Source organism: Pongo abelii, chromosome X (assembly GCF_028885655.2).
Source record: "Pongo abelii isolate AG06213 chromosome X, NHGRI_mPonAbe1-v2.0_pri, whole genome shotgun sequence".
Lineage (NCBI taxonomy): Eukaryota > Metazoa > Chordata > Mammalia > Primates > Hominidae > Pongo > Pongo abelii.
In genome coordinates this window covers 56,298,510-56,315,439 of record NC_072008.2, presented here as the reverse complement: position 1 = coordinate 56,315,439, position 16,930 = coordinate 56,298,510, and the positions used below count along the sequence as shown (strand labels likewise).

At 38.0% G+C, this 16,930-nt stretch overlaps 1 protein-coding gene across 1 annotated transcript in view; it reads right to left on the bottom strand.

The window, feature by feature from the left end:
* KLF8 (KLF transcription factor 8) overlaps positions 1-16,930 on the bottom strand; it is a 373,193-nt gene that overhangs the window by 340,195 nt on the left and 16,068 nt on the right. The window lies entirely within an intron of this gene.

The window sequence follows — 16,930 nt, the reverse complement described above, 5'->3', positions numbered from 1 at the left end:
ATGTGCAGATAGGTTTTTGGTGTGGATGCCCTTTCTGTTTGTTAGTTTTCCTTCTAACAGTCAGGACTCTCAGCTGCAGGTCTGTTGGAGTTTGCTGGAGTTCCACTCCCGACCCTGTTTGCCTGGGTATCAGCAGTGGTGGCTGCAGAACAGCGGATATTGGTGAACTACAAATGTTGCTGCCTGATCGTTCCTCTGGAAGTTTTGTCTCAGAGGAGTACCCGGCCGTGTGAGGTGTCAGTCCACCCCTACTGGGGGGTGCCTCCCTGTTAGGCTACTTGGGGGTCAGGGACCCACTTGAGGAGGCAGTCTGCCCATTCTCAGATCTCAAACTGCATGCTGGGAGAGCCACTACTTTCTTCAAAGCTGTCAGACAGGGACATTTAAGCCTGCAGAGGTTACTGCTGCATTTTGTTTGTCTGTGCCCTGCCCCGAGAGGTGGAGCCTACAGAGGCAGGCAGGCCTCCTTGAGCTGTGGTGGACTCCACCCAGTTCGAGTTTCCCAGCTGCTTTGTTTACCTAATCAAGCCTGGGCAATGGCGGCGCCCCTCCCCCAGCCTCACTGCTGCCTTGCAGTTTGATCTCAGACTGCTGTGCTAGCAATGAGCCAGGCTCCATGGGCGTAGGACCCTCTGAGCCAGGTGCAGGATATAATCTCCTGGTGTGCCGTTTGTTAAGCCCGTTGGAAAAGCGCAGTATTAGGGTGGGAGTGACCCGATTTTTCTGGTGCCATCTGTCACCCCTTTCTTTGACTAAGAAAGGCAATTCTCTGACCCCTTGCACTTCCTGGGTGAGGCAATGCCTTGCCCTGCTTCGGCTTATGCACAGTGCGCTGCACCCACTGTCCTGCACCCACTGTCTGGCACTCCCCAGTGAGATGAGCCCAGTACTTCAGTTGGAAATGCAGAAATCACCCGTCTTCTGCGTCACTCATGCTGGGAGCTGTAGACTGAAGCTGTTCCTATTCCGCCATCTTGGCTCCACCTCAACTAGATTCTCACAAGTCTTTTACCACTAGAATACAACCTCCATGAGTGTAAGGGCTTTCTTTGTCTTGTCCACCACTGTATACCCACCTAATATGTTCACAATCAATATATGATGAATGATGAACTTTGGGGACTAGAGATTCTCCAGACTGGAGTTGATACTGAAGGGCGGATGGTCATCAATCACAGATCACATATAAAGAAAAGATGATTTATTTAAGTAACTGAGGGGAGAAAATTTTAAAAGGTTTAGTATTTCTTAGGTACCTGTATTAATATGGCCATGATACTATTAGATGCACTCTCTCTGGTAGATCATTTGAAAAAGAATAAAGAATAAAATAGGGAAAATCCATGCAGCTAATTCTCAAGTTTGTCAAAGTATAGCATGCTGCTATATTTGCTTAAGCTTTTAAACAAGTAAATGAAATATTATAAATATGCTTCAAGCCAATGAATAACCCTCCAAGATCCCATTCCTCTCCATCCTAGAAGTAACTACTATTGTGAATTTGGTGGTTTTATTCCCTTGTATGTTTTTATACTTTTAGTATATATGTATAAATAGTATAACTGATATATTTTTAAACCTTATATTTGGTGATTTTATTCCCATGCATGTTTTTATACTTTTAGTATATATGTATAAAAAGTATAAGTGATGTATTTTTAAGTCTTATAAAAGTTATCACATTATATGCATTCTGCAATTTGTCCTCCACTCTAATATTAAGTTTTTGAGATTTATCCATGTGGCTCTAGTTCATTATTTAGCACTGCTATGCATACTATCAAAATTCCATAATTATCTATTCTCCTATTCACTGGTATCTGGGTTGTTTCTGTTTTTTGATATCATGAATATTCTTGAAAGAAAGAATATTCTTGAAACAAAGTCTCCTTGTTCACAAGTAAATAGTTCCTCTAGATGCTTCTCATACTTTAATGTGCATACAAATCACTTGATATCTTGTTAAAATTCAGATTCTGATTCTGTAGGTCTGGGGTGGGGCTTGAGATCACACATTTCTAACAGGCTCCCAGGTGATGTTACAGCTGGTCTATGGACCACATTTGGGGCAAGAAGGCCTTAAAGAGTCTATACCCAGGAGTGAAATTACTAGATCACAGATTATGCAGGTCTTCTACTTTACTAGTAATGCTAAACTATTTTCAAAGTCCTTGTAACAATTAACATTGATACCAACAGTATGAGACTGTTCATAGTTCCCTACACATTCACCAGCACTTAGTATTAGTAATACCAGTATTGCTAACATTTATTGAACACTTTTTATACACCATTACTGTGTTAGGTAAGTATTAGTAAGGTTAGTATTAGTATGGTTGGTATTAGTATGAAACTAATCATTCTGTGTTCCATTCCAATCTTTTTTCATTGATATACATATGGCTCACCTTCACCTACAAAGTTGAAGTTATTTGGCCACTAGAAGAGTTGGATTTAACCCTAACTCCAACAAAACCAGGTTACTGTGGTCTCCTACCCTATTTTCCATGCTTTTCTCAGGAATATCCCAGTAACTCCCAGGAGCCTCGCCATTCCCCACCAAGGGGGAGAACTGGACAGGCAGCTGAGTCACACAATGAGTGTGGTGAAGAGGAATTCGATCAATTTTCAAATGATACTTTTCTTAATGGCATCATCCCTTGCTCGAATAACATTGTGATTTCTGAGAGAGGAATTGGTTGAAGATATCGGCTAGAAGCTTAGTGACTAATATTCTCAAATAGAGGAGGTAGACATTAGGGAGAGTTGCTGACTAAGTCGAGAACAGCTAAATACCACAATGCCCAGAAAGGAAGAAAGGTGAATGCTACTATTCAATGGAATAACTTTCACTGATTCAAAGTCTGGTGCTACTTACACTAGCATTCAAAGAGATGGCTGAAAGAGGGGCAGGTCTTCTCAGCACTTGGACATTCTGCTTCTGACAACTGCATCTTTGCTTATGTTTGATGGAACGCTGTAAATCCTTGAGATCTTTAACTTTTTCTATCCATGCCTCAGTTGCTTCATTCTTTTATTATTGATAAGTCTTTGGCTGCCCTATATAAAGCCCCATTATAGGTGCTAAGAGGAAGATACAGAAAATCTTAATTAAACCTCATTAAAAACATTTCTTGAGCACCTTTTATACACCATGACTCTGATAGGTAACAGAAATACAGTGGTTAGAATAGATTGTGCCCTCAAAAGAATTTATAGATGAAAGGCAAATGTAGATGTTCTAAGCCATTCAGATAAACAGAATGCTAAAGAACTTCACAAAAAAACTGTATACAATTTCTAAATGGATGAATTAAGTAGTACCATATTCCCTCAATTCTAGGATACATGTTGTTGTTTGTTGTTTTTTACTTTTTAACAACTCTGAAATAAACATTTATCTTATAATTGACATAAACTTATAAAAGCTATGACCTATCCATGCTGCAATTTAGAATTCAAATCATCTTCAGATTAAGGCAATATAGTAAACGTCACTAGAGTTCTCCATGGGTAGAAATAATATAATATAATTTGAAATGCAACCTTAAAAACAGGTTACACTTGGTAAGTAGAAAGGAGAATATAGTCCCTGGTTGGAAGGTGCACACAGTCAAGTCACAGGTAACAACTGTTTCTTCTTTTCTCCATAAGACAGAAAATATTGTGGGAAAGCATACTTTTGCACATGCATGCACACACTCATTAGTGAAGACAGAAAACTGTCCTGTATAAAAATGATTGCTGAGTAATTTTAAATTCTCAACAGAAATTCCGGTAAATTCCAAAATTTCTGAAATAAATGCCCCAAAATTGAAATATTTTCTAAAAATTTATAAGGTCAATGTATCATGATGATGATATTATATCCCCTTAAACTGCTTGTTTAATAACTGATCACTTTAAATAACATAACAGGAATATTCTTTTTGATTGCCATTATCTGTTTTGGGCCATAAAAAGCAGAGCTTTATTTCAGCAAGAGAAGCTTTCATAACATTGCCAACCACTTATGTAAGTAGATCTGACAAGGCACCTTAAAGCAGAAATTGTTTGTTCTGAGAAGACTAGAACATCTTGGTTGAGTATAAAGGCTAGAAATGGACTATGTGTTTTAAATGGTGACTGGACAACCATATAGTCATATGGTAAAAGATAAAATTAAACCTCTTCCTTATGCTACATATAGAAATAAATCATAGGTACATTAAAGTATGAAGAGCAAACTGGTAAATATTTTGAAGAAAACACAACAAAACTCTGATAAAACAAATCAGAGCAAGGAAAGGTTTCTTAAAATGTAAAAATGTACAAAGCATATGAAAAAAACATCCATTTGAGTACCTCAATAGTTAAAACATTTAAACACTGAAATGACATAAACAAAATTTAAAAAGAGTGTGCTATTAACATAAAAGATGGGAGTATTCCCCTTCTCCCAAGTGTAGGGTGCACTTAGTGACTTGAATGAAAAGGGAAAGTGTTTCCTGAAATACAGTGTACACCACAAAGATACTCCTCGAGAAGAGCAACGTCAAGACAAATAATCATCAAATTCACCAAGATTGAAATGAAGAAAAAAATGTTAAGGGCAGCCAGAGAGAAAGGTCGGGATACCCACAAAGGGAAGCCCATCAGACTAACAGTGGATCTCTCTGCAGAAACTCTACAAGCCAGATGAGAGTGGGGGCCAATATTCAACACCCTTCAAGAAAATAATTTTCAACCCAGAATTTCATATCCAGCCAAACTAAGCTTCATAAGTGAAGGAGAAATAAAATACTTTACAGACAAGCAAATGCTGAGAGGTTTTGTCACCACCAGGCCTGCATTACAAGAGCTCTGAAGGTAGCACTAAATATGGAAAGGAAAAACCAGTACCAGCCACTGCAAAAATGTACCAAATTGTAAAGACCATCAACACTATGAAGAAAATGCATCAACTAACGGACAAAATAACCAGCTACCATCATAATGACAGAATCAAATTTACCCATAACAATATTAATCTTAAATGTAAACAGACTAAATGTCCCAATGAAAAGACACAGACTGGCAAAATGGATTAAGAGTCAAGACCCAACAGTGTGCTGTATTCAGGAGACCCATCTCACATGCAAACACACACATAGGCTCAAAATAAAGGGATGGAGAAATATTTACCAAACAAATGGAAAAAAAAAAAAAACCAGGGGTTGCAATCCTAGTCTCTGATAAAACAGACCTTAAACCAACAAAGATCAAAAAAGACAAAGAAGGCCATTACATAATGGTAAAGGGATCAATGCAACAAGAAGAGCTAACTATCCTACATATATTAGACAGATCAACGAGACAGAAAATTACCAGGGCTATTCGGGACTTGAACTCAGCTGTGGAAAAAACAGACCTAATAGACATCTACAGAACTCTCCACTCCAAATCAACAGAATACACATTCTTCTCAGCACCACATTGCACTTATTCTAAAATTGATCACATAATTGGAAGTAAAACACTCCTCAGCAAATGCAAAAGAACAGAAATCATAACAGTCTCTCAGACCACAGTGCAATCAAATTAGAACTCAGAATTAAGAAACTCACTCAAAACTGCACAACTACATGGAAACTGAACAACCTGCTCCTGAATGACTACTGGGTAAATAACGAAATTAAGTCAAAAATAAATAAATTCTCTGAAACCAATATGAACAAAGCCACAACATACCAGAATCTCTGGAACATAGCTAAAGCAGTGTTTAGACGGAAATTTATAGCACTAAATGCCCACAGGAGAAAGCAGGAAAGATCTAAAATCGACACCCTAACATCACAATTAAAACAATGAGAGAAGCAAGAGCAAACAAATACAAAAGCTGGAAGAAGACAAGAAATAACTAAGGTCAGAGCAGAACTGAAAGAGATAGAGATACAAAAAAACCCTTCAAAAAAATGAATGAATTCAAGAGCTAGTGTTTTGGAAAAGATTAACAAAGTAGATAGAACCCTAGGTAGAAGAATCAAATAGACAAAATAAAAAAAGATAAAGGAGAAATCACCACTGATCCCACAGAAATACAAACTACCATCAGAGAATCCTACAAACACCTCTGTGCAAATGAACTAAAAAATCAAGAAGAAATGGATAAGCTCCTGGACACATACACTCTGCCAAGACTAAACAAGGAAGAAGTCGAATCCCTGAATAGACCAACAACAAGTTCTGAAATTGAGGCAGTAATTAATAGCCTACCAACCAAAAAAAAGCCCAGGACCAGATGGATTCACAGCCAAATTCTACCTGAGGTACAGAGAGAAGCTGGTACCATTCCTTCTGAAACTAGTCCAATAAATAGAAAAAGAGAGAATCCTCCCTAACTCATTTTATGAGTCCAGCATCATCCTAATACCAAAACCTGGCAGAGACACAACAAAAAAAGGAAATTTCAGGCCAATATGCCTGATGAACATTGATGCAAAAATCCTTAATAAAATACTGGCAAGCCAAATCCAGCAGCACATCAAAAAGCTTATCCACCATGATCAAACTGGGTTCATCCCTGGGATGCAAGGCTGGTTCAACATACGCAAATCAATAAGCATAATCCATCACATAAACAGAACCAATGACAAAAACCACATGATTATCTCAATAGATGCAGAAAAAGCCTTCGATAAAATGAAACAGCCCTTCATGCTAAAAACTCTCAATAAACTAGGTATTGATGGAATGTATCTCAAAATAATACGAGCTATTTCTGACAAACCCACAGCCAATATCTCACTGAATGGGCAAAGGCTGAAAGCATTCCCTTTGAAAACCAGCACAAGACAAGGATATGCTCTCTCCCCACTCCTATTCAACATAGTATTGGAAGTTCTGGCCAGGGCAATCAGGTAAGAGAAAGAAATAAAGGGTATTCATATAGGAAGAGAGAAAGTCAAATTGTCTGGGTTTGCAGATGGCATGACTGTATATTTAGAAAACCCCATCGTCTCAGCCCAGAAACTCCTTAAGCTGATAAACAGCTTCAGCAAAGTCTCCGGATACAAAATCAATGTGTAAAAATCACAAGCATTCCTATATAACAATAACAGACAAACAGCCAAATCATGAGTGAGCTCCCATTCACAATTGCTACAAAGAGAATAAAAAACGTAGGAATCCAACTTACAAGGGATATGAAGGACCTCTTCAAGGAGAACTACAAACCACTGCTCAACAAAATAAAAGAGGACACAAACCAATGGAAGAACACTTCATGCTCATGGGTAGGAAGAATCAATATTGTGAAAATGGCCATACTGCCCAAGGTAATTTATGGATTCAATGCCATCAGCATCAAGCTGCCAATGACTTTCTTCACAGAATTTAAAAAAAACTATTTAAATTTCATATGGAACCAAAAAAGAGCCCATACAGTCAAGACAATCCTCAGTGGAAAAAAAAAAAAAAAAAAAAAAAGCTGGAGGCATCATGCTACCTGACTTCAAACTACACTACATAGCTACAGTAACCAAAACACCATGGCGCTGGCACCAAAACCGATATATAGACCAATGGAACAGAACGGAGGCCTCAGAAATAACACCACACATCTACAACCATCTGATCTTTGACAAACCTGGCAAAAACAAGCAATGGGGATAGGATTCCCTATTTAATAAATCGTGTTGGGAAAACTGGATAGCCATAGGCAGAAAATTGAAACCGGACCACTTCCTTACACCCTACACAAAAATTAACTCAAGATGGATTAAAGACTTAAACATAAGACCTAAAACCATAAAAACCCTAGAAGAAATCCTAGGTAATACCATTCAGGACATAGGCATGGGCAAAGACTTCATGACTAAAACACCAAAAGCAACGGCAACAAAAGCCAAAATTGACAAACGGGATCTAATTCAATGAAAGAGCTTCTGCACAGCAAAAGAAACTATCATCAGAGTGAACGGGCAACCTACAGAATGGGAGAAAATTTTTACCATCTATCAGTCTGACAAACGGCTAATATCCAGAATCTACACAGAACTTAAACTAATTTACAAGAAAAAAAAAAACCCATGAAAAAGTGGGCGAAGGATATGAACAGACACTTCTTAAAAGAAGACATTTATGCGGCCAACAAATATATGATAAAAAGCTCATCATCATTGGTCATTAGAGAAATGCAAATCAAAACCACAATGAGACACCATCTCACACCAGTTAGAATGGTGATCATTAAAAACTCAGGATACAACAGATGCTAAAGAGCATGTGGAGAAATAGGAATGCTTTTACATTGTTGGTGGGAATGTAAATTATTTCAGCCATTGTGGAAGACAGTGTGGTGATTCCTCAAGGATCTAGAACCAGAAATACCATTAGACCCAGCAATCCCCTTGACTGGGTATAGACCCACAGGATTACAAATCATGCTACTATAAAGACACATGCACACATATGTTTATTGCGGCACTGTTCACAATAGTGAAGTCCTGGAACCAACCCAAATGCCCATCAATGATAGGCTGGATAAAGCAAATGTGGCACATATACACCATGGAATACTATGCAGCCACGAAAAAGGACGAGTTCATGTTCTTTGCAGGGACATGGATGAAGCTGGAAACCATCTTTCTCAGCAAACTAAAACAGGAACAGAAAACCAAAAACCAAACACCACATGTTCTCACTCATAAGTGGGAGTTGAACAATGAGAACACATGGACACAGGGAGGGGAACATCACACACCAGGGCCTGTCAGCGGGTGGAGGGCTAAGGGAGGGATAGCAATAGGAGATATACCTAATGTAGATGACGGGTTGATGGGTGCAGCAAACCACTATGGCACATGTATACCTATGTCACAAACCTGCATGTTCTGCACATGTATCCCAGAACTTAAAGTATAATTAAAAGAGAAGAAAAAGAAAAGGGAAAGTGGTGAAACTCAGCAGACAATCTAGACATTCTTAACCAAATGGTCAATGTTAACATCTCCAGTAAAAAGTCATGTAAATATCATGTACCCCCTAATATGACATGATGAGAAGGACACCTCACCTCTGTGGTATTGTCACCCAAAATCCATAATGTCAGTCTAACTATAATTAGACTCAGTCAATTTACATTCTTCAAAATATCAGAGCACTAACATTCAAAAATGTCAAGGTCATAAAAGATCGCAAAACTGTCACAGAGCAGAGGAGACTAAGGAGACATGAAGACTAAATACAGTCTGTATTCTGTATTGGATTCCAATACAGACATTAATGAAAATATTGAGAAAACTCAAAATATGTAGTTCAGTTAGCAGTATTGTATCATATCAATGTTCACTGTTTAGTTTTGACAAATGTATCATAGTTAGGAAAACTGGGTGAAAGATATATATAGAAACTCTCTGTTGTATCCTTTGCAACTTTTCTTAGTATAGACAATCCACAGGCTGGGGAAAATATTTACAACACACATAATCAACAAATAGTATACAAAATATATTAAAAATTCCAAATCAATAAGAGAAAAAACAAAAATAACTATAAAAAGGCAAATGAACAGATCTCTCAAAGAAAAGAAAATCTGAATGACCAATCAACCTTTGAAATGATCCACAATCTTTTAGAAAGGAAATATGAATTAAAGCTATGCATTACCATTTTATAATCCCTAGACTGGAAAATTAATAGGTCTGACGTCTGATAATTCCAAATAACAGTAGATACAGGGAAACAGGAACTACAATGCTGATGGCTGAGGTGAGGAATGGGGGGTTGAACTCCAAATTGTAACATCTACACTAAAGAGCCAACCCTGGTAAAGTTGAAAATATATATATACCATGTCTCAAGTCTGCTTCTAGATCTCTGCCCCAGAAAAACTCTCACATATGTGCATAAGGAGAAAGAAACACATACAAGACACTCTTCACAGCGTTATGCATGATAGAAGAGAAAGAGAGGACAGAGAGATTTGGATTTTTCATTGTCACAATGGAGGAGTTGCTACTGGCGTATAGTGGGTAGAGGCCAGGGATACTGCTAAACATCTTACAGTGGACAAGATAGCCCTCCAGAGGAAAAAATTATCTTGCTTAAAACATCAATAATGCCAAAACTGAGAAATCTACAGTTATCACATAAGAGTATAGGTACAATTGTTTTCTAACCCAAGGAAAATATTTCCACTGGATTCTAAAACCTCTTTCTGATCACTTTTATATTCAGGGAGTGTTGGTTAGACCCCACAATTTGTACTTTCATTCTATTTGTCCTACTGTCTGCTTTGTACTTCAGTTTATTCATAATTTTGCACTGGCACTTCTACAGACCTCCTTTCTCTGTAGGAAATTTTATTCCACTTCCTACAACTCACTTTTTTTTAGGGTTGTCTATCGGTATGTCTGAGTATGTGATCTGGCTTTGGAAGCTTCAAGTGAACTATAATTCAAATTTGATTAATTAAATATCTAGTCTCTTTGGCCCTTGAGTTACAAAAAAAATTGGGCTGCTTAATTATAAAGTACACTCCATGTTCCTAAAATTGCAAAAATGCTGTATTTATTCAGAGTCAAGTTTTAGTAGACTTCCTGACTACATTAACAGCAGGCTAAGGATATTTTTTAAAGGTATCACACAGTATACTTTAGTTTTAAAATACCCTAGGGCCTGATCCCAACTGTTAGCTCCCATATGCAAAGTAAATTATCATATTCCCAAGAAATACGAAAGTAAACATGTAAGAGAATGAATGGCAAGTGGGAAATTGAGTGTGTGAGTAAATACACAGACTAGTGTAATCAGGAACTCTACTAAAAATTGACACTGAATAAATAAAGCATTGTTGCAACTTTAGAAACATGGAGAGTACTTTATAATTAAGCAGCCCAATTCCTATCTGTAAATACACAGATAGGAAGCATGGAAAGACAGGGAGATGTATGGAAAGACAGGGAGATGTTACAGATTTACAAAGACAATCTTGGCTCAGCTCCCTAGTGTCTACTGCTTTCCTCTAAAGTTTCCTCAGACTCATAGGATTTGAATAGGGGGCATCCTAAAGGGCATCAGTGTCACAGGTATGCAAAATACTTTTTACAGCCTATCCTTATCTCTAACTACTCAAGCAGCAGAATCTGTGCTTCATCCAAACTTGTCTATTCAGAGGTTACACGTCATGACGACAAATATTATCAACTTTCTACTAAGGGTCAGACCATGTACTAGGCACCAAGAATATGGTGCTAAAATAACTAAAGGAGTATAATTGGATTGTTTATAACACAACGGATAATGCTTGATAGGATGAATACCCAATTTTCTATGATGTGATTATTACGTATTGCATGTCTGTACCAAAATATCTCATGTACCCCATAAATATACACACCTACTATGTACCCACAAGAATTTAAAAATGTTTTTAAAAGGCAGACATATTTCCTGTCTTCATGGAACTTATAGTCTAGCAGGCTGACTTTGGACCATCCCTTGTCCCCACAAAAATTGCCAATCTCTCCTTTCTGCCCTTGATAAAATTTCGTCTTCAAAAATGTAGCTCAAGCCTTTCCACCTCCTTGAGGTCTTTTCCAACCATCTTGTCCGCTATAATTGGTTTTAAATCTGGATTCCTGGAGCACCAGGTATCTTCCCTTCATGTTGGGCATTCTTCATTGCCTTGTATACCTATTTCTTTATGGGCCTCACCCACCGAATTGGACCATAAATATGTTTACAGCACAGATCAAGCCATATTCATCCCTTACCCTAGTGCTTGGTATGGTGCCTGGCATGTAGTAAATGCAACAGATGGTATTGTTGCTGCTGCTCCTAGTTAAGACAGTATAATATGTAGTGTGTGTGCGTGTGTGTGTGTGTGCATGCGTGTGTAGTAACAGATAGAAATCCATGGCCTTTCATGCATTTGCACCCTTACATGTATTGCCCCCTTACCCTTTTGTCTGGTTAATACATAGGCTTCTTTCAAAAACAAGTGAAATGTTACCTCCTTTCCAAACTAAACTGTTAGCTCCTTGATGGCAGGGACCATAGTTTATTTACGGTAGAACCCTTGGAGTACAAAAGTTGCTAAACAAAAGTTGCTAAATAAAATGAAACCACCAGCTACTAGTGAGGCTGAGGCAGGAGAATCAATTGAACCCGGGAGGCGGAGGTTGCAATGAGCCGAGATGGCGCCACTGAGCTCCAGCCTGGGAGACAGAGCGAGGCTCCCTCACAAAAAAAAAAAAAAAACCACGAAACCACCAATCCTCCACATAATAATAGGAAAGACTTCAGTCACTTTGTTCCACTAGAAAATTTGCTGACACTGATTTTCACATGTGCTTTCACCCGATTCTTCCTGTTTGTGTTACAAAATCCCCAGGTATTTGAGTATCAAATGAAGTAAAAATGAAAGTATCTGACATTAAGTAGATGCTCTATAAAAGCCCTCTTCCTCTATGTTCATTCGTTACATGAAGAAATATTGACTGCCTAACATGTGCCATGCACTATTTTATGCTCTGGGAAAAAAATGCATCAAACAATAACAAACAAAAATCCAAGTCTTCATGAACCTTACATTCCAATAAGGGGAAATAGGCAATAAACAAAATAAATACATAATGCTCATACACTATCACATTTAAGAAAAAAAATGAAGCAGGCAATAAAGATTAATTAAGAATGTCAGGGCCGGGCGCAGTGGCTCATGCCTGTAATCCCAGCACTTTGCGAGGCTGAGGCGGGCAGATCACGAGGTCAGGAGATCAAGACCATCCTGCCTAACATGGTGAAACCCGGTCTCTACTAAAAAATAAAAATAAAAATAAATTAGCCAGGTGTGGTGGCGGCCACTTGCAGTCTTAGCTACTCGGGAGGCTGAGGCAGGAGAATGGCGTGAACCTGGAAGGCGGAGCTTGCAGTGAGCTGAGATCGCGCCACTGCATTCCAGCCTGGGTGACAGAGCGAGACTCGTCTCAAAAAAAAAAAAAAGAATGTTAGGGGTGGGTGGGGCTGAATTATTTTGTATAGAACAGTCAAGGAAGGCTTCTCTGAAGAGACAATATTTGAATAGAAATCTGAATGAAGACAGGGAGTAAGCCATGAAAATATCTGGGGTAAAGGGAAGAGTGTTAGAGTATAAGTGAATGCAAAAGTCTTGTGGCAGGCATGTGTTTAGCATGATTAAGGAACATCAAGAAGGGCTTTTAGATGAGACCATAAGTATTTGCTGAATCCAAACCCATTTACACACTATACATGAAAGTTCTATGATGTACAGATATATATATATACACATACACACAAATATATATGTGTGTGTATATACAGATATCTATATATATATATACACACACACACACACGTGGATCTCTAAGTGTTATGGGTTAAATTGTGCCCCACCAAAAGATATGTTGAAGTATTAACCCTCGGTAACTGTGAATGAGGTTTATGAGAATTTTATACCGACAGAAACACTGCCAGTCTGGGCTGTAAAAGACAGAGATGAGAAAAACGCAGGAAGAATAATTTCTTGTTTTCTTTAGTTAGTTTTTTTTTTAATTTCCAACATTTATTTTAAGTTCAGAGGTACATGTGCAGGACATGCAGGTTTCTTACATAGGTAAATGTGTGCCATGATGGCTTGCTGCACAGACCATCCCATCACCTAGGTATTAAGCCCAGGATCCATTCGATATTCTTCCTGATGGTCTCCCTCCTCCCATCCCTCACCTTCTGACAGCCCCTAGTGTGTGTTATTCCCCACTCCCCACCCATGTGTCCAGGTGTTTTCATCATTCAACTCCCACTTATAAGTTAGAACATGTGGTATTTGATTTTCTTTTTCTGTGTTAATTTGCTGAGGATAATGGCTTCCAACTCCATCCATGTCCCTGCAAAGGACGTGATCTTATTCCTTTTTATAACTGCATAGTATTCCATGGTGTATATGTACCACATTTTCTTTATCCAGTCTATCATTGATGGGCATTTGGGTTGATTCCCTGTCTTTGCTATTGTGAATAGCGCTGCAATGAACATATGCATACATATATATTTATAAAATAATGATTTCTATTTCTCCAGGTATATACTCAGTAATGGGATTGCTAAGTCAAATAGTATTTCTGCCTCTACATCTTTGAGGAATCGCCACACTGTCTTCCACAATGGTTGAACTAATTTCCACTCCCACCAACAGTGCAAAAGAGTTTCATTTTCTCCAAAATCTCACCAGCATCTGTTGTTTCTGGACTTTTTAATAATAGGCATCCTGACTGGTGTGAGATGGTATCTCACTGTGGTTTCGATTTTCATTTCTCTAATGATCAGTGATATTGAGCTTTTTTTCATATGTTTGTTGGCCACATGTACATCGTCTTTTGAAAAGTGTCTATTCATGGCCTTTGCCCATTTTTTAATGGGATTTTTTCTTTCTTTTGTTTTGTTTTAATTTTATTTTATTTTAAGTTCAGGATATGTGTGCAGGACGTGCAGGTTTGTTACATAGGTAAAAGTGTTCCATGGTGGTTTGCTGCACCTATCAACCCATCACATAGGTATTAAGCCCCACATGCATTAGCTATTTATCTTGATGCTCTCTCTCCCCCTGCTGTCCCCCTGACAGGTCCCAGTGTGTGTTGTTCCCCTCCCTGTATCCATGCATTTTCATTGTTCACCTCCCATTATAAGTGAGAACACGCAGTGTTTGGTTTTCTGTTTCTGTGTTAGTTTGCTGAGGATAATGGCTTCCAGCTCCATCTGTGTCCTACAAAAGACAAGATCTCATTCCTTTTTATGGCTGCATAGTATTCCATGGTGTAATGTAGCACATTTATTTATCCAGTCTATCACTGATGGACATTTGGGTTGATTCCATGTCTTTGCTATTGTGAATAGTGCTGCAATGAACATACGTATGCATGTATCTTTACAATACAATGATTTATATTTCTTTGGGTATATACCCAGTAATGGGATTGCTGAGTCAAATGGTATTTCTGCTGCTAGGTCTTTGAGGAATTGCCACACTGTCTTCCACAATGGTTGAACTAATTTACATTCCCACCAACAGTGTAAAAGCACTGCTATTTCTCCACAGCTTCGCCAGCATCTGTTGTTTCTTGACTTTTTAATAATCGTCATTCTGACTGGCATGAGATGTTATCTCATTGTGATTTTGATTTGTATTTCTCCAATGATGAATGATGTTGAGTTTGTTTTTGATATGTATGTTGGCCACATAAATGTCTTCTTTTGAGAAGTGTCTATTCATGTCCTTTACCCACTTTATAATGGGGTTGTTTTATTCTTGTATATTTGTTTAAGTTCCTTATAGATTCTGAATATTAGAACCTTGTCTGAAGGATAGATTGCAAAAATTTTCTCCTATTCTGTAGGTTGTCTCTTCACCCTGATGAGAGTTTCTTTTGCTGTGCAGAAGCTCTTTAGTTTAATTATATCCTATTTGTCAACTTCTGCTTTCGTAGCAATTGCTTTTGATGTTTTTGTCATGAAATCTTTGCCCATGCCTATGCCCTGAATGGTATTTCTTAGATTTTCTTCTAGAGTTTTTATAATTTTGGGTTTTAGAACAAAGCTGGAGGCATCATGCTACCTGACTGCAAACAGTACTACAGCCGATAGTAACCAAAACAGCATGGTACTTGTACAAAAACAGATACATAGATCAATGGAACATAATAGAGATCTCAGAAATAAGGTCACACATCTACAACCATCTTATCTTCGACAAACCTGACAAAAACAAGCAACTGGGAAAGGATTCCCTATTAAATAAATGATGCTGGGAAAACTGGCTAGCCATATGCAGAAAATTAAAACTGGACCCCTTCCTTACACCTTATACAAAAATTGACTCAAGATGAATTAATGGGATTTTTTCTTATAAATTTAAGTTCCTTGTATATGCTGAATATTAGACCTTTGTCAGATGCATAGTTTGAAAGTATTTTCTCCAATTCTGTAGGTTGTCTGTTCATTCTGATGATAGTTTCTTTTTCTGTGCAGAAGCTCTTTAATTAGATCCCATTTCTCAATTTTTGCTTTTGTTGCAATTGCTTTTGGCGGCTTCATCATGAAATGGTTGCCTGTGTCTGTGTTCTGAATGGTATTGCCTTGATTCTCTTCTACTAGGAATTTTACAGTTTGGGGTTTTACTTTTAAGTTTAGATGTCTAGCAAGGCCGAGTAAGTTTTCTTTGCTTATTCCCTCAAATATGTTTTTCAAACTTTTATATTTCTCTTCATCATCAGGAACACCAATTATTCTTAGGTTTGGATATTTAACATAGTCCCAAACTTCTTGGAGGCTTTGTTCATTTTTTAAAATTCTTTTTTCTTTGTCTTTGATGGACTGGGTTAATTTGAAAGTCTTGTCTTCGAGCTCTGAAGTTCTTTCTTCTGCTTGTTTGATTTTATTGCTGAGATTTTCCAGTGCATTTTGCATTTCTCTAAGTGTGTCCTTGATTTCCAGAAGCTGTGATTGTTTTTTATTTATGCTATGTATTTCACTGAAGAATTTTCCTTTCCTATCCTGTATCATGTTTTTGATTTATTTAAGTTGGACTTCACCTGTTTCTATTGCCCCCTTGATTAGCTTAATGACAGACATTCTGAATTCTTTTTCTCGCAGTTCAAAGATTTTGTCATGGTTTGGATCCATTGCTGGTGAGCTGGCAGGATATTTTGGGTACGTTAAAGAACGTTGTTTTGTCATATTACCAGAATTGTTTTTTTGTATCCTTCTCATTTAGGTAGACCATGTCAGAGGGAAGATCTGGAATTCAAGGGCTGTTGATCAGATTATTTTGTCCCACGGGGTGCTCCCTTGATGTGGTGTTCTCCCCCTTCCCCTAGGAATGGGGCTTCCTACAGTACAGAGGAACTGTAGCAATTGTTTTTGCTCTTCTGGGTCTAGCCACCCGGCGGAGCTA